Genomic DNA, 24,560 nt, shown 5'->3' with positions numbered 1-24,560 from the left:
TCTGCAAGCATGTACTCAACTAGCTTGCTCTAACGCTAACAGACATGTGAATGAGTCTCGAACCAGGTCAGAGAGGTAGCATACACGTCAAATGACATCAGCCGATCCGACGTGAGCACCACCACCATGACTACCTTGTTGCATACCTAGCTAGCAAACATTTACTCAAACGGCTGCAGCACGGAAACGGTACGTTTCAGGACATGGGTTCCAATTCAAAACATTGTCTAATCAGTCCCGTCTACAGGTCCTAGAAGTTCGTAACGGGAATTTCTGAACACTATATAGTACGATACAGTGGGTTGGTAGCTTGTACCGAGCACTACAAGGTCTTCAATTGGACCTGGAAAATGCTCACTTTCACACTAGGTCAACACTACAGAAAATATCATTGAATGATGTATTGGTACTGTTTCCAGACTCGAGATTCTATGCAGCACCCGAACACGAATTCGCGCACATGGATGCTTAGACCTTTTATTTATACACTATTAGTGGGTAGCCAGCTTGATCAGCACTGGAAGCTGCAAACCCGATTTGATATATCTTCATCTGAGTTCAGAAGATATCTTAGAAAGATAGATCGGTGTAAATCAGAGGTTAGTAGCAGTCTCGTTGTAGCTTACTTTTACTTTTATTTTATTTTCTTATATTTTTTATTATTTTTAGTAATTCACTTAATTCGTTGTGTGCAGCGGATTATTTTACTTTTGTAATGTTGGCGGGAAGAGCCAATTTGCTTTAACACCTTTCAGATTTAGAAGATAGGAGGAGTCTCGTCGGCTTAGATATTACTTTTCCGCCAAGGCTCCTTCTTCAGCATTTGAAGTAACTGAGGAATATGAATATTAAAAAAGGAGTAAAAATTAGCTCAGTTGGAGAAGTGGCAGACAACCAATCCAAAGTCCGAGGTTCAGCCCTCTGCAGCTCCCAATTTGTCATCTGTCCCTTATCACTTTGTTTCTCTTTGGCACTGATCTGTGTACGTGAAAAATGGCAGACTGTACCGTGCTTCGGGGCGAGTGTTAAACAGTGGGCCAGTCTATAACTGACGGGGTGCTCAGTAAAACTGCGCGCTGTTCAAACCAATTTCTGTGTTACGGACAGTGAAGCGCTAACTAGGTGTTTGGAATAGTTTTGTTTATATGGTTTTTGTAGCTGCCATTTACCACGTTTCTTGCTTAAATTAATAAAACTCGCTGTTTGGGTGGTTGTGGCAAACCGAAGTCTATCCAAACTTGGCGAAACTTTATAAAGAGTTTTCTCTTTAATTTTCAACAATGCTGCACTTAATGATGATACACTAGTATTTGAAAACCTTTTTGGTGCAAATGATTAGAGTCCAATGAGAAGAGTATGAAAATTGTAGGACTCTTATGGATCTTCCACATTCGAACTTCAGCGTTGGATGTATCTTTCGGAAACACGTCATACAGTATAAGATATCCAAGCATCTTTGCAACCGAGTTAATGTCATTTTCCATCCATTACGCTGCAGTCGTCGAACTGCTGATTCAATGTAATAAAGGAAGAAGTAGAGATTAGAGTGGCAGATAATTTAATTAAGAGGGAAAGAAGAATGAGTTTTATAGTAAAGCGTGTGAGCCGGTGCTCCGTTTGCTTAAATCGTCTCGAAAAATATCTCAGTACTCCATCGCTTCTCATAGGAGATAAGTGATTATTAATGCGTAGTTTGGTGAAAGCTATTTTTGTACATTTTGTTAATGGTAACTATTTTACTCTTTGATACTGCTTCAGAATGTTTTATTCTTTGACGGCGTTGGGAAACACTCGCCAGGGCGATGTGCAGCTTGCCCCGACGAAAACCGAGCAACTAAAGCTACGCTCGAATGCTACTGAACACAGCTAAGGGAGTTGTCGAAATATCGTGGAAAATGACGGCATCAACTCGCCTGAAAGTCAGAAACTTGGAAATCGACAATTTCAAGCGAGGAAGCCTGAAGAATCAAATGGTACAGATCTCTGTTAACTAAAAGGGAACTGCGTGGAAATGTAAGTGTATTTTTGTCAGTATTTCAGTGTTTGGTTTACATAATTTCTCATCCACCTAACCTAATACTTGTCCGGTTCATTTTTGGATTACATGAGTAGCACGACTTGGAACAGACTTTCCACTGTGTCTCAAAGCCTCGAATAATTCAAATCGTCTTGATGATCATCCACTTCCATTTCAAATAATTTGCTGCGCTACGCTGCATGAGTTGTTATTGGATTTACATCTAATGCCTCCATGGAAAACATTTCTTTCTCATCTGTAGATGTTGTTGAACGCTGCGACTGATGTAAATTCAAAGTGATTCTCGAATAATAATCAACTAATCCCGGTATTTGTCCATTACCTTGGCCAGTTTGTAGTACACTCCTGGAAATGGAAAAAAGAACACATTGACACCGGTGTGTCAGACCCACCATACTTGCTCCGGACACTGCGAGAGGGCTGTACAAGCAATGATCACACGCACGGCACAGCGGACACACCAGGAACCGCGGTGTTGGCCGTCGAATGGCGCTAGCTGCGCAGCATTTGTGCACCGCCGCCGTCAGTGTCAGCCAGTTTGCCGTGGCATACGGAGCTCCATCGCAGTCTTTAACACTGGTAGCATGCCGCGACAGCGTGGACGTGAACCGTATGTGCAGTTGACGGACTTTGAGCGAGGGCGTATAGTGGGCATGCGGGAGGCCGGGTGGACGTACCGCCGAATTGCTCAACACGTGGGGCGTGAGGTCTCCACAGTACATCGATGTTGTCGCCAGTGGTCGGCGGAAGGTGCACGTGCCCGTCGACCTGGGACCGGACCGCAGCGACGCACGGATGCACGCCAAGACCGTAGGATCCTACGCAGTGCCGTAGGGGACCGCACCGCCACTTCCCAGCATATTAGGGACACTGTTGCTCCTGGGGTATCGGCGAGGACCATTCGCAACCGTCTCCATGAAGCTGGGCTACGGTCCCGCATACCGTTAGGCCGTCTTCCGCTCACGCCCCAACATCGTGCAGCCCACCTCCAGTGGTGTCGCGACAGGCGTGAATGGAGGGACGAATGGAGACGTGTCGTCTTCAGCGATGAGAGTCGCTTCTGCCTTGGTGCCAATGATGGTCGTATGCGTGTTTGGCGCCGTGCAGGTGAGCGCCACAATCAGGACTGCATACGACCGAGGCACACAGGGCCAACGCCCGGCATCATGGTGTGGGGAGCGATCTCCTACACTGGCCGTACACCACTGGTGATCGTCGAGGGGACACTGAATAGTGCACGGTACATCCAAACCGTCATCGAACCCATCGTTCTACCATTCCTAGACCGGCAAGGGAACTTGCTGTTCCAACAGGACAATGCACGTCCGCATGTATCCCGTGCCACCCAACGTGCTCTAGAAGGTGTAAGTCAACTACCCTGGCCAGCAAGATCTCCGGATCTGTCCCCCATTGAGCATGTTTGGGACTGGATGAAGCGTCGTCTCACGCGGTCTGCACGTCCAGCACGAACGCTGGTCCAACTGAGGCGCCAGGTGGAAATGGCATGGCAAGCCGTCCCACAGGACTACATCCAGCATCTCTACGATCGTCTCCATGGGAGAATAGCAGCCTGCATTGCTGCGAAAGGTGGATATACACTGTACTAGTGCCGACATTGTGCATGCTCTGTTGCCTGTGTCTATGTGCCTGTGGTTCTGTCAGTGTGATCATGTGATGTATCTGACCCCAGGAATGTGTCAATAAAGTTTCCCCTTCCTGGGACAATGAATTCACGGTGTTCTTATTTCAATTTCCAGGAGTGTAGATAACGACGGTTACAATACGTTAAAGGTTGGAAACCACGTACAGGTGACCTATAACACTGTAATGTTGACGTACAACCGGGAAGAACGTGCGAATTTCTTTGATGTTCTGAATTACTGCGTCATCTGTCGCAAATAAGTAGCAACTATGCAAACATTCAGTGTACACCATCGGGGACGGATAGTGTCGGAAAAACAGAGCAGTGAACAGTGAGCAATAAAAGTTTTTGTTGCGCATTTTTATTCGCAACAGATGGTACAGTATGTTACATATTCAAAAGCACTAAGGCGTCATTTTCATTTGTAAGAGACTTCTACCACTTTTACAGTGATTTATTCATTTTTCAAGACATAATTTACTGTAAAAGTCACCTGACGAAGGAGCTCCTGAAACTTGAAAACTAACAAGTGGTAAAGAGATTATGGTCATACATAAAGCACACCAGTGGCAAGACGCAATCAATACTTTCACTGCACGATAACGACGGTGAAGTTACTGATGACAGTGCCACTAAAGCAGAGTTATTAGACACGGTTTTCCGAAACTCCTTAACCAAAGAAGACGAAGTAAATATTCCTGAATTCCAATCAACAACAACTGCCAAGATGAGAAACACAGAAGTAGATATCCTCGGTGTAGCAAAGCAGCTTAAATCACATAACAAAGGGAAGGCCTTCGGTCCAGATTGCATACAGTCAGGTTCCTCTCAGAGTATGCTGATACAATAGCTTCATATTTAGCAATTATATACAACCGCTTGCTCGCAGAAAGATCCGTACCTGAAGACAAGTCACACCAATACCCAAAAAGGGAAATAGGAGTAATCCGCGGAATTACAGTCCTATATCACTAACGTCGATTTGCAGTAGGGTTTTGGAACATATACTGTATTCGAACATTATGAAGTACCCCGAAGAAAACGTTTTATTGCCGGCCGGGGTGGCCGAGCGGTTCTAGGCGCTACAGTCTGGAACCTCGCGATCGCTACGGTCGCAGGTTCCAATCCTGCCTCGGGCATGGGTGTGTGTAATGTCCTTAAGTTAGTTAGGTTTAAGTAGTTCTAAGTTCTAGGGGACTGATGACCTCAGAAGTTAAGTCCCATAGTACTCAGAACCATTTGAACCAAAACGATTTATTGAAACACAGCACGGATTCAGAAAATATCGTTCTTGTGAAACACAATAAGTTCTTTATACTTATGAAGTAATAAGTGCTATCGACAGAGGATGTCAAATTGATTCCATATTTTTAGATTTCCAGAAGGCTCTCGACATCGTTCCTCACAAGCGTCTTCTATCCAAACTGCGTGCCTACGGAGTATCGCCTCAATTGTGCGACAGGATTTCCTGTCAGAAAGGTCATAGTTCGTAGTAATAGACGGAAAGTCATCGAGTAAAACAGAAGTAATGTCAGACGTTCCTCAAGGGAGTGTTATAGGACCTCTATTGGTCCTGATCTATATTAACGACATAGGAGACAATCTGAGTAGCCGTCTTGGATTGTTTGCAGATGACGCTGTCATTTACCGTCTTGCAAAGTGATCAGATGACCAAAACGAATTGCCAAATGATTTAGATAAGATATCTGTGTGGTGCGAAAAGTGGCAATTGACCCTGAATAAGGAAAAGTGTGAAGTTATTCACATGAGTACTAAAAGAAATGCCGGCCGGTGTGGCCGAGCGGTTCTAGGCGCTTCAGTCTGGGACTGCGTGACCGCTACGGTCGCAGGTTCGAATCCTGCCTCGGATATGGATGTGTGTGATGTCCTTAGGTTAGTTGCATTTAAGTAGTATTGAGTTATAGGGACTGATGACCACTGATGTTAAGTCCTATAGTGCTCAGAGCCATTTTTGAACTAAAAGAAATCAGCTAAATTTCGATTACGCGATAAGTCACACAAATCTGAGGGCAGTAAATTCAGCTAAATACTTAGGGATTACAACTACAAATAACCTAATTTGGAACGATCACATAGATAATATTGTGGGTAGAGCAAACCAAAGGCGGCGAATCATTGGCAGAACACTTAGAAGGTGCAACAGGTCTACTAAAGAGACTGCTTACACCATGCTTGTCCGCCCTTTTGTGGAGTATTGCTGTGCAGTGTGGGATCCGCATCAGGTGGGACTGACGGATGACATCGAAAAAGTAAAAGGAAGGGCAGCTCGTTTTGTATTATCGCGAAATAGGGGAGATAGTGTCACAGACATGATACATGAATTGGAGTGGCAATCATTAAAACAAAGACGTTTTTCGTTGCAACAGGGTCTTCTCATGAAATTTCAATCACCAGTTTTCTTCTCCGATTGCGAAAACATTCTGTTGCCACCCACCTACATCGGGAGAAATGATCATTGGCGCCCACCTACAACGGGAGAAATGATCATCACCATAAAATAAGAGAAATCAGGACTCGCAGAGAAAAATTTAAGTGCTAGTTTTTCCCGCATGCCGTTCAAGAGTGGAACGGTAGAGAGACGGCTTGAAGGTGGTTCCTTTAACCCTCTGCCAAGCACTTTATTGTGAATTGCAGAGTAATCACGTAGATGTAGATGTAGATGTAGAAAGAAGCTCTCTACAACAAATAGAATAACACCAACAATTATTGTAGTACGTCAACACGAGTCAGTAAATAAGATAGCATGCTAAAAGTTTTTGGGTGTGCACACTAATGAAAACTTGAATCGGGAGAAATGGTTTTTATTTGGATGCTCTAGCGAATAAGTTCAGCAACTTTTGCTTTTCATGTGATTGCTAGTTTCTGAAACAAACGAAGCAACATCTTAACGTATTGTGCACAATCTACTCATTAATGTCTTGTGGCATAGCTTGGTAGGGTAATTCATCACTTAGGAAGAAAGTGTTGATCATACAAAAGCGAAAAAAAGGAAAGGAGTTTAGGGTTTAACTCTTCATTGACGCCAACGCAATTAGATACGAAACACAAGCGCGGATTGGAAGAAATATGGTGAGGGAAACCGGCGATGTCCTTAAAAACAAAGATAACATTTCTCTTGAGCAATGTAGAAGAACCACGCACACAGAAGTCAGCAGAGAGAAAAATTTGTGTTCATCCACTGTCGTCTTGTAGAAGCCTCTTTAAGGAGTTAGAAATTTTAGGCTCTCCTCTGCAATATCTATGTTCGGCAATGACGTTCGTCGTAAATAAACTGTGTGGTATCGTAGAGAGATCGTGCGATTAGGTGAGTCGGCAGCGTAAATCGATACCACAGGCGTTAGGAGGGCTCACTGCAACCCACGACGACTTACGGAAGGCGCTCCTGAAGAATACGCCTCCCCTCTCAGCATAGCAGTGCAATAACTCTGAGGTCAATATACTGTTAAGCCAGCAAGAGCTCTACCGAATTCGAGGCCTCAGCTACAGCAGTCAACATCATCGAGTAGGATAGGACAAAGTGTCAGATGAACTTACAGTGTGATTAGTGTTGAACACTGTGCTGCAAGGGAACAGTTTGCCAATTAGTGCATCAAGTGATGCTTTGCTAGTCCATGAAAATTGTAAATTATTAGTGCTCCAGTGGCAAAGTAGTGTGCCAAAGTTAAGTAAATCTTTTGTTCATTAATGAAATAAAGTGAAGCAATATTTCATGTGGTCTGTACAATGAGCCTTCTCCCAGAGCAAACAAAGAACCTACAGTTGTGGCCAGACGGAAGTATCTTCGCCTCGTCACAACAAACTGTCTCAGTTTGAGAGAAATAGCGACACAGATAGGTACAACACTAGCAGAAAAAGTGAGCCCCTCTACTGATTATCAGGTAGTAGAGAAACGAGCTCAGTCCTAAATTTTCCGAGTAACATAAAGGGCTGTCACTCAGCAAAGTAAACTTTCAGTCTAACCTGAAATCACTGCTTCTATTGTATAGACGAAGTCATACGAGTTATTAAAACTAGTATAGTGTTTAGCTTGTTGTTGTTGTGGTCTTCAGTCCGAAGACTGGTTTGATGCAGCATCCATGCTACTCTATGCTGTCCAAGCCTCTTCATCTCCGAATAACTGCTATAATCTACATCCTCAATCTGCTTACAGTATTCAGCTCTTGGTCTCCGTCTACGATTCCCCCCCCCATCCCCCCCCCCCCCGTGCACACACACACTTGCCTCCAATATAAAATTGGTGATCCCTTGATGACTCAGATTGTATCCTATCAACTGATCCCTTCTTTTGGTCAAGTTGTGCCACAAATTTCTTGTCTCCCCAATTCTGCTCAGTACCTCCTCATTAGTTACATAAGCGACCCAGCGAATCTTCAACACTCTCCTGCAGTACCACATTTCGAAAGCTTATATTTTCTTTTTGTGTAAAGTGTTAACTGTCCATGTTTCGCTTCCATACATGGCTAAATCCCAAACAAATATCTTCAGAAAAGACCTCCTAAAACTTATATCTGTACTCGATGTTAACAAACTTCTCTTCTTCAGAAATGCTTTTCTTGCCATTGCCAGTCTACAGTTTATATCGTATGTACTTTGGCCATCATCAGTTATTTTGCTCCCCAAATAGCAAAAGTCATCTACTACTTTAAGTGTCTCCTTTCCTAATCTAATTACCTTAGCTTCACTTGATTTAATTCGATTATGTTCCATTACCCTTGTTTCGCTTTTGGTGATGTTCATTTTATATCCTCCTTTCAAGGCACTGTCCATTCCGTTCTACTGCTCTTCCAACTCCTTTGCTGTCTCTGACGGAATTAAAATGTCCGCTTCGTCTGTGCGGCTCTGGTCAAATTCTGCGCACCATTCCACTGCGGCTGGACACGATATTATAAATCATCCATCTACCATCAGATTTCGCAGTGAATCTCTCTGAAACTTAGACGTTTTGTCCACAAAAATTGTACGGTCCCGCCTACTTCAATTTTGGAATACGTTTGCAGTTACTGTGCTGTTTCAATCGCACATAGTCATGCTCATGTAATTCGTACTGTTGCAGAACTGTGTCTGCAGGAAATCCGGAACGTAAACTATCTTCTTACAATGCACCTCTTCTGTCGCACAATTGCGGCCGGCCGCTGTGGCCGAGCGGTTCTAGGCTCTTCAATCCGGAACCGCGCTGCTGCTACGGTCGCAGGTTCGAATCCTGCCTTGGGCATGGATGTGTGTGATGTCGTTAGGTTTAAATAGTTCTAAGTCTAGGGGACTGACGAACTCAGATGTTAACTTCCATAGTGCTTGGAGCTATCTGAAACATTTTGTTGCACAGTTGTGTTATGTATGGGACGACTTAAAAAATTTACTTTCTGAGGTCCTTACGTGCATAAAAAATTAATGTTGTGAGTCTTTTTAGAAACTACACCCCTGGAAATGGAAAAAAGAACACATTGACACCGGTGTGTCAGACCCACCATACTTGCTCCGGACACTGCGAGAGGGCTGTACAAGCAATGATCACACGCACGGCACAGCGGACACACCAGGAACCGCGGTGTTGGCCGTCGAATGGCGCTAGCTGCGCAGCATTTGTGCACCGCCGCCGTCAGTGTCAGCCAGTTTGCCGTGGCATACGGAGCTCCATCGCAGTCTTTAACACTGGTAGCATGCCGCGACAGCGTGGACGTGAACCGTATGTGCAGTTGACGGACTTTGAGCGAGGGCGTATAGTGGGCATGCGGGAGGCCGGGTGGACGTACCGCCGAATTGCTCAACACGTGGGGCGTGAGGTCTCCACAGTACATCGATGTTGTCGCCAGTGGTCGGCGGAAGGTGCACGTGCCCGTCGACCTGGGACCGGACCGCAGCGACGCACGGATGCACGCCAAGACCGTAGGATTCTACGCAGTGCCGTAGGGGACCGCACCGCCACTTCCCAGCAAATTAGGGACACTGTTGCTCCTGGGGTATCGGCGAGGACCATTCGCAACCGTCTCCATGAAGCTGGGCTACGGTCCCGCACACCGTTAGGCCGCCTTCCGCTCACGCCCCAACATCGTGCAGCCCGCCTCCAGTGGTGTCGCGACAGGCGTGAATGGAGGGACGAATGGAGACGTGTCGTCTTCAGCGATGAGAGTCGCTTCTGCCTTGGTGCCAATGATGGTCGTATGCGTGTTTGGCGCCGTGCAGGTGAGCGCCACAATCAGGACTGCATACGACCGAGGCACACAGGGCCAACGCCCGGCATCATGGTGTGGGGAGCGATCTCCTACACTGGCCGTACACCACTGGTGATCGTCGAGGGGACACTGAATAGTGCACGGTACATCCAAACCGTCATCGAACCCATCGTTCTACCATTCCTAGACCGGCAAGGGAACTTGCTGTTCCAACAGGACAATGCACGTCCGCATGTATCCCGTGCCACCCAACGTGCTCTAGAAGGTGTAAGTCAACTACCCTGGCCAGCAAGATCTCCGGATCTGTCCCCCATTGAGCATGTTTGGGACTGGATGAAGCGTCGTCTCACGCGGTCTGCACGTCCAGCACGAACGCTGGTCCAACTGAGGCGCCAGGTGGAAATGGCATGGCAAGCCGCCCCACAGGACTACATCCAGCATCTCTACGATCGTCTCCATGGGAGAATAGCAGCCTGCATTGCTGCGAAAGGTGGATATACACTGTACTAGTGCCGACATTGTGCATGCTCTGTTGCCTGTGTCTATGTGCCTGTGGTTCTGTCAGTGTGATCATGTGATGTATCTGACCCCAGGAATGTGTCAATAAAGTTTCCCCTTCCTGGGACAATGAATTCACGGTGTTCTTATTTCAATTTCCAGGAGTGTATATCATCTCGTTCGAACACATGATTAGTCTTCTCTGACACCTTTTAAGCGAAATCCTATAGAGAAATTAATTTTTATCAGAGTCTCCTTGCCAGCTGTGAAGTCCGGGTCTGTGCAACAAATGCTGTGAAGTTTTCGCGATGTTGGTAATTCTGAGAGCTGTTTTAAATATCTTAGAAATACTTGTTTACTTGTTAGAAATACATTTATCTATATCACCAATGCTACATTTACTGTACACACTTTGCTTCTAGAGAACTGAATCCCTCTTCGTTCAGCACCGTTCTCTCCACCATCTATTTATTCAGTTCTAACACTTTTGTTGGATATTCTGTTACCTATTCTGTATTACTGCCACTTCTTTCTCCTTCCCATCGTCAATAAACTTAATGAAGTTCACAACAAGCCGTCGATGTCGCCCGTAAAGGCACTTTCGGCGATAGCTTACCGTGCTTGCACTGCGAGGTGACAACCCACACTGCCTTGAGCCCACGCGTGGCTGTATCCAACCACGTGAACAACCCACTTCCCGCTACGGTCAGCTCTACGGTTCGCGTTGACGAGTAGCTTACACAATCTGATCAAAACAGTCCAGACACCTATCTCTTTTACGACAGCTTGAACTCCCTTCTCCTTTATGACGGCTTGAACTCCGCTGGAGATACTTTCCATGGCGTGTGTGAACATCCATGGAGGAATGGCAGTCCTTTCTTCCTCAAGAGCCGAAACCAAAGAATGCAGTGATGTTCGACGCTGGGGTCTGGGCAGAAGTCAACGTTCTAGCTCATCCCAAAGCGGTTCCATTGGGTTCGGGACGAGACGCTGGACAGGCCAGTCAATTTCAGGAACATTATTGCCCACAAACCATTGCCTACCAGATGTTGCTTTGCGGCAGGCTACGTTATCATGCTGATACATACAAAAATACTTCCTGAAGTGTTCCTCTACTGTACACATTACACAACACGGTAAAATGTGTTCATGCCCTTCCGCAATTAATATTTTCTTACGCACAGTAATGGGTTCACACAAGAACCACGAAAAATATTCCCACACCGCAACGCAACCTCCTTCGTCCTTCACTGCTGGCATTACCCATGACGCAGTGTAACGCGGCTTCCTTTGGACGAAAAATGAAGAATATAAAAATGGTACCCCAAAGCCCTAAATTCCCAAAAATCAAGTTCCAGATTTCATAAATAAAAAAATAAAAAATAACAAAGTCCCTTTTGGAATAATGTTGCTTGAATAGTAGCACTTAGATAGAAAAGAAATTCTTGAAAAAGAAAGAAAGAAAAAAGATAGAATCCCATTAGTTTCAAAATAAAATCATAGTAGATCGCAAAGTACCGTAATTAGAAATCATGGAGTAGGACGAACGATCTCAAAGAATACTCCTTACAAGTACTCTGAATCGTGTGTAATACCTAAGAAAGAGCCATGCATTGTTACTGTGTTACGAGAGTTTGCCGGAGCAAGTCGTACCTCAGCGTGTGCTCGTATATGTGGGAGCGACGAGATTGTTTTTTCAACGCTAAAGATTTGCGATCCACTACGACGCACTGGACTTGTAAGAAGTAGATCAATATCTTCAAATAGGTAATCACGTAGAATCCAGATAGTGAAAGATTGGAAATTGTCTTAAATTGAATATTTTCAATAAAAGTTAGAAACTATTAATGATGGACCGATATAGAGACCAAACTTTGAAACCGAATTGTGAGAAAAGAATTAACTTTCGTAAAATCAGTTAATGGACTCTAGAACTTGCATAATATCTTGGACTGAAGTATATGTCATTAATTCCACCCAGATAGGAAAAGCTAGTTCCTTACGGCAATGTTAGGATGTGAAAATAATGCAATACACCAGCATTCAGTGTTATTACCGCGTTAGTAACTTCTATCAATCCATTCACTATTGTGTACTCAGTAAATAATGATCTATGCGACGACATTGATTGTCCAAGGAACGCGGCGTGCATAAGTACTCTTTACCGCAGTAACAAATTATCGCTCTGTTACGTACTATTAGGCTCAAGTAAACTGAAAAACTTTAGTGGAGATATTGGTGTTGTGTATGTACTGAAGCTATGATTAATACCGGAATAGGTACTGATACATCCCTACGTGTAGCTGTGTTTAAATACGCCGGGGAGCACGTAATTGCTCGACCTGATCGAGACAAATAATGCACACTCGGTGGGATTTCAGCGCAGCCCAAACAGATTTTTTATATAACGTCAATATATACAGCTCTACCGCTGGTTAGCCAGACTGCGACGTTATAGCAGGTAACATCCTCCAGGCCTTTCCATCGGCTTCACAGAGGGAATAACTTGATTCATCACTTCAGATCACTCGTTTCCAGTCATTCACTGTTTAGTGGCGTCGCTCTTTACAACACCTCAAGCTTTGCTTATCAGTGACTAAAAAAAATTGTGGCTTATGAGGAGTTTCTCGACCATTCTACCCCATTTTTTAACTCCTTACGCACAGCCGTTGTACTAGCTGGAGAGCTGGTAGCCGTTTGGAACTCATGAATGTTCCCTTTCGCCGATTTCATGCTATTTTTTACAATCACCCTCCGCAATATTCGACAGTCAGTCCGTCAGTACATCAAATCTGCCTGCTCTTGGTCTGAGTGTGGGTGTCCCTTAGCATTTCCACTTCGAAGTCACAAAACCGACAGTCGCTCTGGGCTGGTCTAGAAGGAGATGAAACTTCCCTGATGGATTTCTTCCTCAGGTGACATCCAATGACTAGTCCATTTTCGAAGTCACTGGCCTCTCCTGACCGACCGATTCTGCTGTTATTGCCTCTCTACCGACAATAAAGTCCTTCCCACCTCCTTCTGTATTGGCGGGTCCGCCCCCTCGACATTAGTCGTCATTTCTGCATTACGTGCCGGTGTCCGGTGATCAGATAATGTATATGGCCTGCAACATAGACGTCCGCAGAAAATTATACAGGAGGGGCAAGTGTCTAAAATTACAATTTTTTAAATAACTGATTAGGTGAGTTTGAGAAAATATCTTGCAGCAGGAAATAAATTTGACAGGAAGTCCATAAAACGTCTTGTGCGTCAAACAGTTGATGTTGTTGTTTTTCGTCCAGAGACTGGTTTGATGCAGCTCTCCATGCTGCTCTCTCCTGTGCAAGCCTCTTCTATTCTGAGTAACAACTGCAACCTACGTCCTTCTGAATCTGCTTAGTGTATTCATCTCTTGGTCTACCTCTACGAATTTTGCCCCCCCCCCTCCCCCTATGATTCCCTCCAGTACTAAATTGGTGATCCCTCGTTGCCTCAGAATGTGTTTTACCAAGCGATCCCTTCTTTTAGTCAGGTTGTACCACAAAGTTCTCTTCTCCCCAGTTGTGTTAGTACCTCCTCATTAGTCACGTGATCTACCAATCTAATCTTCAGCATTTCTCTGTAGCATCACATTTCGAAAGCTTATAGTCTCTTCTTATCTAAACTGTTTATCGTCCATGTTTCACTTCCATACAGATACTTTCAGAAAAGACTTCTTAACAAGTAAATCTATACTCGATGTTAACAAATTTCTCTTCTTCACAAATGCTGTGCTCGCCATAGCTAGTCTACATTTCATGTCCTCTTTCGACAAACATCAGTTATTTTCCCCCAAAAATAGCAAAACTTATCTACTACTTTAAGTGTCTCATTTCCTAATCTAATTCCCTCGGCATCGCCTAATTTAATTCGATTACGTTCAATTATCCTCGTTTTGCTTTTGTTGATGTTCATCTTATATCCTCCTTTCAAGACACTGTCCATTCTGTTCAACTGCTCTTCCAAGTCCTTTGCTGTATCTGAACAGAATTACAATGTCGTCGGCAAACCTCAAAGTTGTATTTCTTCTCCGTGGATTTCAATTCCTACTCCAAATTTTTCTTTTGTTTCCTTTACTGCTTGCTCAATATACAGATTGAGTAACATCGGGGATAGGCTACAGCCTTGTTTCACTCCCTTCTCAATCACTGATTCCCTTTCACGCCACTCGTCTCTTACGACTGAGTGTTGCAGTCAACATTGTCAAAAGCTTTCTCTAAGTCTCTAAATGCTATAAACGTAGGTTTGTCTTTTCTTAATCTATCTTCTAATATAAGTCGTAGCGTCAGTATTGCCTCACATGTTCCAACATTTCTACGGAATCCAAACTGATCTTCCCAGAGATCGCCTTCTATTATTTTTTCCATTCTTCTGTAAAGAATTCGTGTTAGTATTTTGCAGCTGTGGCTTATTAAACTGATAGTTCGATAATTTTCACATCTGTCAACACCTGCTTTCTTTGGGATTGGAATTATTATATTCTTCTTGAAGTTTGAGGGTATTTCGCCTATCTCATACATCTTGCTCACCAGATGGTAGAGTTCTGTCATGGCTGGTTCTCCCGAGACTATAACTAGTTCTAATAAAATGTTGTCTACTCCCGGGGCCTTGTTTCGACGTAGGTCTTTCAGTGCTCTGTCAAATTCTTCACGCAGTATCACATCTCCCATCTCATCTTCCCACAGCAACATTTTTCGGTTTGTGTGGGTAAAGCATAGCGCAGTGCCACAAGTTGGTTAGACAAACATAGGAAACCTCCTTAAAAACACGCTGAAACCGAAAGGTAGAACGACTTTGAACAGCCTAGGATTGAACAGAGACAGCCCTAGACTCCCCAGTTTGGTATATTAACGAGCGGCAATGCCAACTGGACCACAGAATTAATTAACTTCACGATATTCAACCTTGAGTTCACATTTTTCCCTGTCTTCTCGACTGATTCGTTTAAATCCACGAATGTACACATGTACACAGCATAGCCATGTTTTTCCGAGTCTGCAGCAGCTGCTATGTTTTCAGAACTGAATGTAAGCTCAGAAAGCCTTCACGGTTCTTCTTCGTCCACTGTAGTTAGACTGTGCAGGTGTCCTTAATGGAATTGGGGAGAGTTGTGTGCCAGGTGCATTGTGTACAACACGTCTGTGATGCAGCACGAATGCCTCAGAGGCCCACGCCACCAAGGGCTCGGCAGCACAAATAGTTTACATAAGAAGAAGTCTGTTTAAATGCTTTAGTCCGTACACATTATAAACTGGGTGTATGTATGTGTGTGTGTGTGTGTGTGTGTGTGTGTGTGTGTGTAGTCCGTACACATTATAAACTGAGTGTATGTATGTGTGTGTGTGTGTGTGTGTGTGTGTGTGCGAGCTCCACATCTCTTTCTAAATCACAGGACCGATTTCAATCAAATATGGTACACAATCCCTTAGTGTCAGGCAACAATTGCGTGTCAGGGTAAGAACCATCTACCTATCATAGCTCAGGAGATACGACATCATAACCACTAAGGTGAGTGAAAAACTGCCGCATCATGCATGAATTTTTAATATATTTATTGCTTAGAACTAAGGCATTCCTATCGTCCGGTCAAATCCCTGAAACCTGGCAGCGCTTTTGACAACTTTCAATTGCGAAACACAAATGGCTGTAGGCGAAGACAATAGCCGTCTATACAGCTATGAAGAGGCGTTGCCATAGAGACATTTACAAAATTGCATTACAGACCTATGAAGTAATTGTACTTATACATTTATACATTAAACATTCTATACACTGCCTCGTGATGAATGGGTGTTGTGTGATGTCCTTAGGTTAGTTAGGTTTAAGTAGTTCTAAGTTCAGGGGACTGATGACCATAGATGTTAAGTCCTATAGTGCTCAAAGCCATTTGAAACATTCTATACAGCTATGAAGAGGCGTTGCCATAGAGACATTTACAAAATTACATTATAAATCCGTGAAGTAACTGTACTTATACATTTATACATTAAACATGTTTCTTTGTACGACTCTCTCATAATTTAAAACGTCTTCTCACGAGTACATAAATTTTTTTCGATATTACCTTACAAACACAGTTCTTTTTTTACCTAAAAGAAAACTGACAAAATGAATACCCCGGAAATTCCAGGATTTTCAGCTAGTTACATTGCAACTCTTTCGAAAGGGTTTATTCCTCTGAACTTTTCAATGGAGAGCTGTTATACGTTTAGTCAACTTTCAAATTTCATTACCTGTCTTCCCTCGCACCAAATTCCATGTGTCATCCAGTCAACATTTCCCTTCAGTTGGCAAACCCGCTAAGATTTTGGATAGATTGGTTAACGGAATTTCGCAAGTCTGAAACGATTTATTCCATTCCTCATTTCCTCCAGCCAAAACCCATAAAACATCAAATATTGTTTACCTAATATCGAATCTCTAAGAATGGACCTGTCATTTATGATCGCAAATAGCAGAGGAAAAAATGCATTTCCAAAACTGAAGTTGATCAAAAACGTATTTTGAATCGCCACGTTTGAAGCTAAGCTCAATACTTTGGCTTCAGACAAGTCGTGAAAAGCAGCTTCGTTAGTAACTTATGGTTTGTAAACACAAATCGATTAGCAAACAAGATTATTTAAAACTTGCAGTTTAAAACTGATTTCTTAGAAATAATTCTGTTTGAATTGAATATACCGATATGTAAAATTCTCTTCACTGATATTCTTATATGGCATTCATCCTAACAAACATGTTTGCTTACAGTTGCAAATTATGAAATGCTGACTGATAACTGTTTTTCCTGAAAAAAAAAGAGAAACTTGTCAGCATCAAATATAAATTGAAGTTCTAGAAAGTCTTTTCTCTGGAGTAGATACGATCTTTGGTATTCATTAACCGCTTCAGTTGTATTTAATCGTTTATTCTTGGATCACTACCGGTTTCGTGGCACTAAAAGCCTGATCCCAGGATAAACATATATCTCAAATTTTAGAGCAAAAAAACTCGGAAACTTTTTACCCAACATTCGTTTTCCGTCAGAACAAAACAACTTTAGTGTCACGAAAGCGGTAGTGATCCAATAATAAAGGACTAAATGCAACTGACGCCGTTTATTAATACCCTAGATGACTACTAATAGCTGTGGAAGCCCTACATACAAGGTTGTCTGCAGATACGTAAGTGAAATGTGACGATAACCAGTTCACACTACAAGAGGACAGGAGCTTTTGAAATGTGGTATTTGGTGGTACAGAAGAAAGCTGAAATTAGATGCGTCGATTGGAAAACTAATGAGGAGGTATTGGAACTGGGGAGAAAAGACCATTATTGCAGAACTTGACTGAAAGGAGGGATAGGTTAATCGTTAATTTGGCAATGGAAGGAAGCGCGGGGGGAGAAGGGTGGAGGGAGGGGGGAGGGGAGGGAGGGAAGGTTGTATGAATTGTAGAGGAAGACCAAGACTTGAAATAATAAGAAGTTTCAAATGGATGTAGGTTCTAATAGTTACGCAGAGGTGAAGAGGCTTGCACAGGATAGACTGGTGTGAATATCTGTATCAAAGCAGTCTTCGACCTGAGGACAACATGTTTTTGAAACTGCAATAGTAGTTATCGCCTGGACATTAATCTCATCTTTTTCTTCTTATTCATGACTTGATAACATCCTCATACAGTTCTATTAAATTTATTTTCCAATGAAAGGTGAACAAAACCGGGTTTCAGGACAACGGTTCTATCTACAAGCGCATAGAGTATCCAAATAAGAAAACTAAAAGCCGTAATATAGCGATTCTCTGGTACACTGCTTATAAACAGAAAGTTTATCTCATTTTCCATGGCTGCGCGGAAGACTACTCGAAGAACTAGGCACCGGTTCCGGCAAAAGCTTGTCAGTAACAAGCTCCCGCAATAAGCGAGGTAACCGAACTTTCGCACACAATACTTCACACACGGCCATTGAGTACCGTACCAATCGCACAGCGCAACCTGATTGTACTCTCCTTTTATTGGAAAATAAACTTAGTAAAACTGCATGCATATGTTATCAATCATGAATAATCTATAGAATAGTTGTAGATGTCTCATCAAGAGAAACGGTTTTAGGCTGTCAAAGGCATCGTTAGACTTTTAACCGAGGTACAATATTCTTGAACAACACTAAAACGAAAGTAAAGTAAATGTCATCTCTGTCAGCGCAACGGTAATCCGACCAAAAAGGTTAAAATTTTAGCAGTAAATAAATAGCTGGCGAAGAGTTCTCGGGCTTCCAGCCGGGTGGCGGTCTCTTCAAACTGCGACGTTTCGACGAGTGACATACTCGTCATCTTCTGGCGAAGTGCCGAGACTTTGCGGATGCAGGTCGCTTTATACCTGCGGCGTGCCCCCCACCACCTGGCTGCGGGAGGCTGGATCCAGTGGAGCCGGCGGGCGGGGTGGAGGGGGAAGCGGGTGCGCCGTTCGTGTCTCCGTCAGAGCATTCCGGTCGCGTCTCGTGAGCTGGACGGTTCTTGGTGCGTTCCTCGCGTATTGCGGCTAATGCTGGATTGCAGGCCGCGCTCAGTTGATAACCTTCGTCCCTGTTCACAAGATTCTCGTGGATCCGTATTTCTATTGATTCTTTAATGACGCTGTCCCAATAGCTCCCGGCTCGGCAGAGCACCCTGGTGTTCTCGAAATCAAAGGTGTGGTTTTCTTTGATGCTATGTTCTGCTTTAGCAGATTTGTCTATCTGTCCAAGTCGGACATGCCTGGTGTGTTCCTCGCACCTTTTCGAGATGCAGCGCTGCGTTTCTCCAATGTACTGTACACCACATTCGCAGGCAATGCTGTATATATCAGGTGTGTTGAGTTTGAGTGGGTTTTTAGCTGAGCCCAGCAGCTCTTTCGTCTTCAGCGGTGGTCGGAAGACGGTATTTATGTTTGATTTTCTCAGTAGCCTCCCGATTTTGGCTGATATGCGCCCCAAATATGGAAGAAAGGCGAGTCTCTTGTTAACTTCCTCTTCTTCCCCTTCCTGAAATTTGTCAGCCTGTCTCCTCTTGAAGGCTCTACCAATCTGCGTTTCACTATACCCGTTTTTCCGAAATACCTCTCTAAGGTGGTGTAATTCGTCTGAGAGGCTTTCTTTGTCACAAATGACGCGCGCCCTATGTACCAAGGTGGTCAGTACCGACTGGCGTTGCGCCGGACGGTGGCAGCTAGTTGCATGGAGGTACAGGTCTGTGTGCGTCTTCTTTCTATATACTGAATGGCCCAGCGTGCCATCCGCTTTCTTCCTGATCAGTATGTCCAGGAATAGAATACAGCCATTCTCTTCTACTTCCATCGTGAAGGTGATATTCTCATGTACGCCGTTTGGGTGGTCCATAAACTCCTCCAGTGCCTACCTGCCATGCTGCCAAATCACGAAAGTGTCGTCCACATAGCAGAAGAAGTGCCTGGGCTTACGGTGAGCAGTTTGTAGTGCCACCTCCTCAAAGTGTTCCATATAAAGATTCGCGATCCCTGGAGCAAGGGGAGATCCCATGGCCACTCCATCCACTTGTCCATAATGCTCTCCACTGCACTTGAAGTAGATGGTCGTAAGTGCATATTCAAAGAGCTTCACTGTTTCAGGCTCGAAGTGCTGATTAAGGAGTGCCAAGGCGTCTTGTAGAGGTACTTTCGTGAACAAGGAGGTGACGTCGAAGCTTACGAGTAGGTCATCTCTCTGTATTCGGATGTCCTTCAGTATTCTTACGAAATCTGCGGAGTTTTTCACGTGATGACTGCAGTGTCCCACCAGTGGTTTTAATAGTGTCGCCAGGTATTTGGCCAGTCCATAACTGTGCGAGTTGATAGTGTCCAGAATCGGTCGTAGAGGCACCCCATCTTTGTGAATCTTGGGCAATCCATACAGGCGCGGTGTCGTTCACAGTAAATAAATATTTACTGTTTAACTTGCTTGGACAGGAATATGTATTTTTTGTTCTTAGTTTATAAAAAAATAGTCGTTAGTAAAGCGTGTTGATTAATAATGAATAAAATAAATAATGAATAAAATAAAATAAAATATTAATAATGAATAAAATATTATACCGAATGAACTTACGTTGTTAACCCGTTTTCGGCTTCCACAGCCATCATCAGACTTTAATTGACTTTCTTATTTCAAGAAGGTGCAATATTCGTGAACAATATGTTACTCATAGAGAGTGAAACATGAAAATAGAGTAAATTTACTTTAAAATAGTAAATAAATATTTATTTACTGTTTGTATTTGTTGTTTTTTATTTATTGTTTAACTCCTAACGTTTTAAATTGCAATTCCACTGCATTTTCAAAGATAATATTTACTCTTATCTTCGTGTCGCACTCTTGATGACTGACATCTTTTTCACTGTTCTTCTCGAAAATTGTACCTTCTTTGACGTCGATACTTAGTTAATGTTTGATGATGACAAAGCAAGCCAAATCAGGCTTAAATAATTAATTATTTCTGTGGAACAAACAAGATATCGTTGACATGTGGAATAATCTGGTCTACTGCTGGATGTTTGTGTCGCTTTGGCGCAATATTTCGGCCACGTAACTCGTTGCCTTCTTCAGGTGCTACCTGAGACTGCCGTATTGGAGGATCTTGTCCAGTATTTACGCCCAGAGGGCGCTGGGTGCTCTCTCTGCCGTTCGTGCCCGCCTGGTGCTGCTTGAAAGGTGTTGTCTCTTCCCCGGCGCTCCCTCGAACGTCCGCGTCCGATATTGTTGTTTTCATTTATACTTATGTTGTCCTACCAAGAAGCTACGGAAGAATCGGTTGAAGTGCTAATTAATGATTTCAGTTTGTTTAGCTTTTTAATACCGCCAGATCTTTAAATCGTAAGTTCTGGAGCAAAGTTTATACAGTTAAATAATAAACTTTAAGTACTGCGTTACAGTCTTCAGTTAGAAAATAGAGTAAAACGTTGTTTCTGCGTATTAGTCAAAACAAAATATCCCCTGGGAGGACAGCAAAGGTTGAGGCTAGGGGTCCATCCATCCTAAATAGGTCGCCGCTGGGAATTGTCGTCGGAAACCGCGAACCGGGTGCTGGACCGGTCATTCTCTTCAGCTCGATGTGGCCTTCGCGAGGCGAGGGAGCGACAGGACTCTATGTGGGTTCTGCTCTGTAAAGTTTCGCATCCACCTCGGCTGCAGAACAGCGTTGAAAATGTCGCCGTGCCAAGGAAACAGCGTAATATCCCGAGGACATGGTTACAACCTAACAAATCCTAATTATACAGCAACTGTTAGGACCACAGTATTTTACGTTGGCCGCAGCAAACTAAATCTGCGGTTTAGTAGAATAGCAGTCATACATAACTAGAAATGCGTGAGAATTTGTAACAAAGAAAAGTGTATTCCCTCAGATTACCGTAGGGGCAACTGCACATTCTTGCGCATTCGTACGGCTTGTAAGCTGACTCGTTCCGTTGCATATCGCTAAAAATCGGGGAAATGATCCACGGGATATATGACCACGTTCCTAACATTTCAAGAAACAATTGGTTACAGTTGCTCTGAGCTTTACGGTCAAATTTATTTCTCATTCTGCTCTTTGTCACAGACCGCGCACTCATATCAGACGGTCTTGTGGCTAGGTACACTGTACGGAACGAAAAATTTCGATATTTCAGCCATGAGTAGTATCGTAAGAAAATAATTGCACTCATAGAAGTATCGAATGAAAAGAATCGGTACTTCGATGCATTGACACTTACCTTTGATAAAAAGATTAGAGTATATTCTTCTGGCTAATAAGCTTACAATGGCATATTGCAATACCAAGATACAATTTCCTAGGACACCTTTTTAATTAATAATTTTTTAAACTCTATTATCCCAAAATTACATTTTATGGTTTTGTACATCAAACGGTAAAATAAGAACCCTTACAGCATCACTTTGTTGTCCTCTATCTGCGTGTCTATCTGTTCAACTGTTAAGAACCATTTTTCTTAGGACTGGGTACAGGTATAAAGTTGAAATTTATGTCACATACTCTCATCTACGGTCCCTTGACAGTGTGAAAAATGTGAGCTTCTAAGTCAATGCAGTCAAAAGATACGACCCTTTATGTCATGCATTTCGACACTCACAAGATCATTCATCAAAATCTATGGGTTACTTCCCGTTGACTTAGAATCGTGAAATTAGGCAAGAAGCTAGTTTTCACAGTACACCTAAAAGAAAAAACTTGAAAATTGTGAAACTGTAAGTTCAGACTTATGCCACATACTAAGCCCTGCGGTCCATTGCTGGCGTCAGTGCAATCAAAAGATTTGGTCATCTAGCTCACGTATTTAGACCCTCGCAAACTCACTCATCAAAACCTATAGGGTACTTATCGTTGAAATAGAATCATGAAATTTGGGTAAGAAGCAATTTACAGCAGTACAAGCAAAGGAAAAATCCTAAAATTGCTAATTTGTAATTACGTAGGTAGGAACTTAAATAGTGGCAATACTGCTGTGGAGACACTATGCAATGGAATCTACTATTGTCGCTGATAGGACACCTTGCTGACATACCTACCTTACCTCTGAGCAAATGGACTCGCCCGTCCCACGTAACCGGCTTGCGCACAATCGAGGGAAACACAGTCACTTGTGAGCGAGCGGTCTGACGTAACAGTGTCACTATGTTTTCGAAACAGGAACAACGGAGTTGGATCAAGATTGAATGTGACAGAGCTTTGCGAACGAAGCGGGGACACTTTCTACGCAACCCACTCATCATTTTGCACGTCAATGCGCGGGCGCATACACCGCAAGCTGTGGCTGCTCTGTTCGGTCGATGGGACTGGGAAGTACTGTACCATCCACCATACTCCCAGGACTTAAGTCCTTCTGGCTGGCCGGAGTGGCCGTGCGGTGGTTCAAATGGCTCTGAGAACTATGGGACTTAACATCTGTGGTCATCAGTCCCCTAGAACTTAGAACTACTTAAACCTAACTAACCTAAGGACATCACACACATCCATGCCCGAGGCAGGACTCGAACCTGCGACCGTAGCGGTCACGCGGTTCCAGACTGAAGCGCCTAGAACCGCACGGCCACACCGGCCGGCCGAAGCGCAGTAACAGGTGTAAACATGTAACTCTTTTGTATCGGTTGTGAATAAATAGTTGCCACTATTGAAGTTGAAGTTCCAACCCTAGTATTACCCACGAAAAAGTGTTTTTCTTTTTTTTTTTTTTTTCACCCGTCTGCCTCTCTATCTGTCCGTCTGTTACGACCCCTTTTTCTCAGAACGTGTAGCGTTATCCAGTTGAAATTTATGTCACATACTAAGGTCTATGATCGCTTGGAGGTGAAAAAAATTTAAGGTTCTAAGGCCCTACAATTAAAAGATATGGCCATTTATGTAACATATTTTGATACTCGCAAACACACTGATTAAAACCTATAGGATACTTTACATTGACCTATTATCATGAAGTTTGGCAAGAATCAAGGTTTCACACTATAAGTAAAGGAAAAAAACCGAAAATGTTAGTTTGTAATTTTATCATATAAAATATACCTTTTTGCTATCAGAACTTACATAATAATAAACAAATTACACAAATATAAATAGAAGTCCCCTGATCGATCCTTTCTGTATTTCCGTGCTTGTCCTGGGAACTACTGCAGAAATTTTCATACGGTCTCGGAAATTCCGAGCCCAATATCTTGCCAGTACCGATAACAGCCAAAAATAATTGATATTTTCGATTTCCGGAATGGATGAGCTATCTATGTGCGTAACTAGCTTAGCGTACTCTGCTTTGCTCGCGTAGACAATATGGTCTCTTCAGATTTTTTTTTTCGTTTTTATTTAATCGAATTTTTATGTTGTTCAGAAACTGTAAACACCTTCTGAACTTTTCACGCTGATTAAGGCAATAGAAGCATGCTCTTTTCCGAAAGTACTAGTGACCTAAAAGCGAATCTGATGCCTGGAGTCTGAGGTTCTTGTTAATCATGCCTTTTGCGTTTTTGTCATGATATTCCCATAGAAACTTTGATCTCCTAACACATATTAGTTTATACCTAACCGAGAAGAGAAACACCAGTTTTCATAGGATCAGCTATATAATTTTTGTATTATAACGAAATATTTTCATAAAAATTTTCATACCCTGTTCACCCTCTTACGTGTCGAATTTCCAAAACCTGTAAAACACGT

Source organism: Schistocerca piceifrons, chromosome 1, assembly GCF_021461385.2.
Source record: "Schistocerca piceifrons isolate TAMUIC-IGC-003096 chromosome 1, iqSchPice1.1, whole genome shotgun sequence".
Classification (NCBI taxonomy): Eukaryota; Metazoa; Arthropoda; class Insecta; order Orthoptera; family Acrididae; genus Schistocerca; species Schistocerca piceifrons.
The sequence above is the reverse complement of the archived record's forward strand: the minus strand, read 5'-3'. Positions refer to the sequence as shown.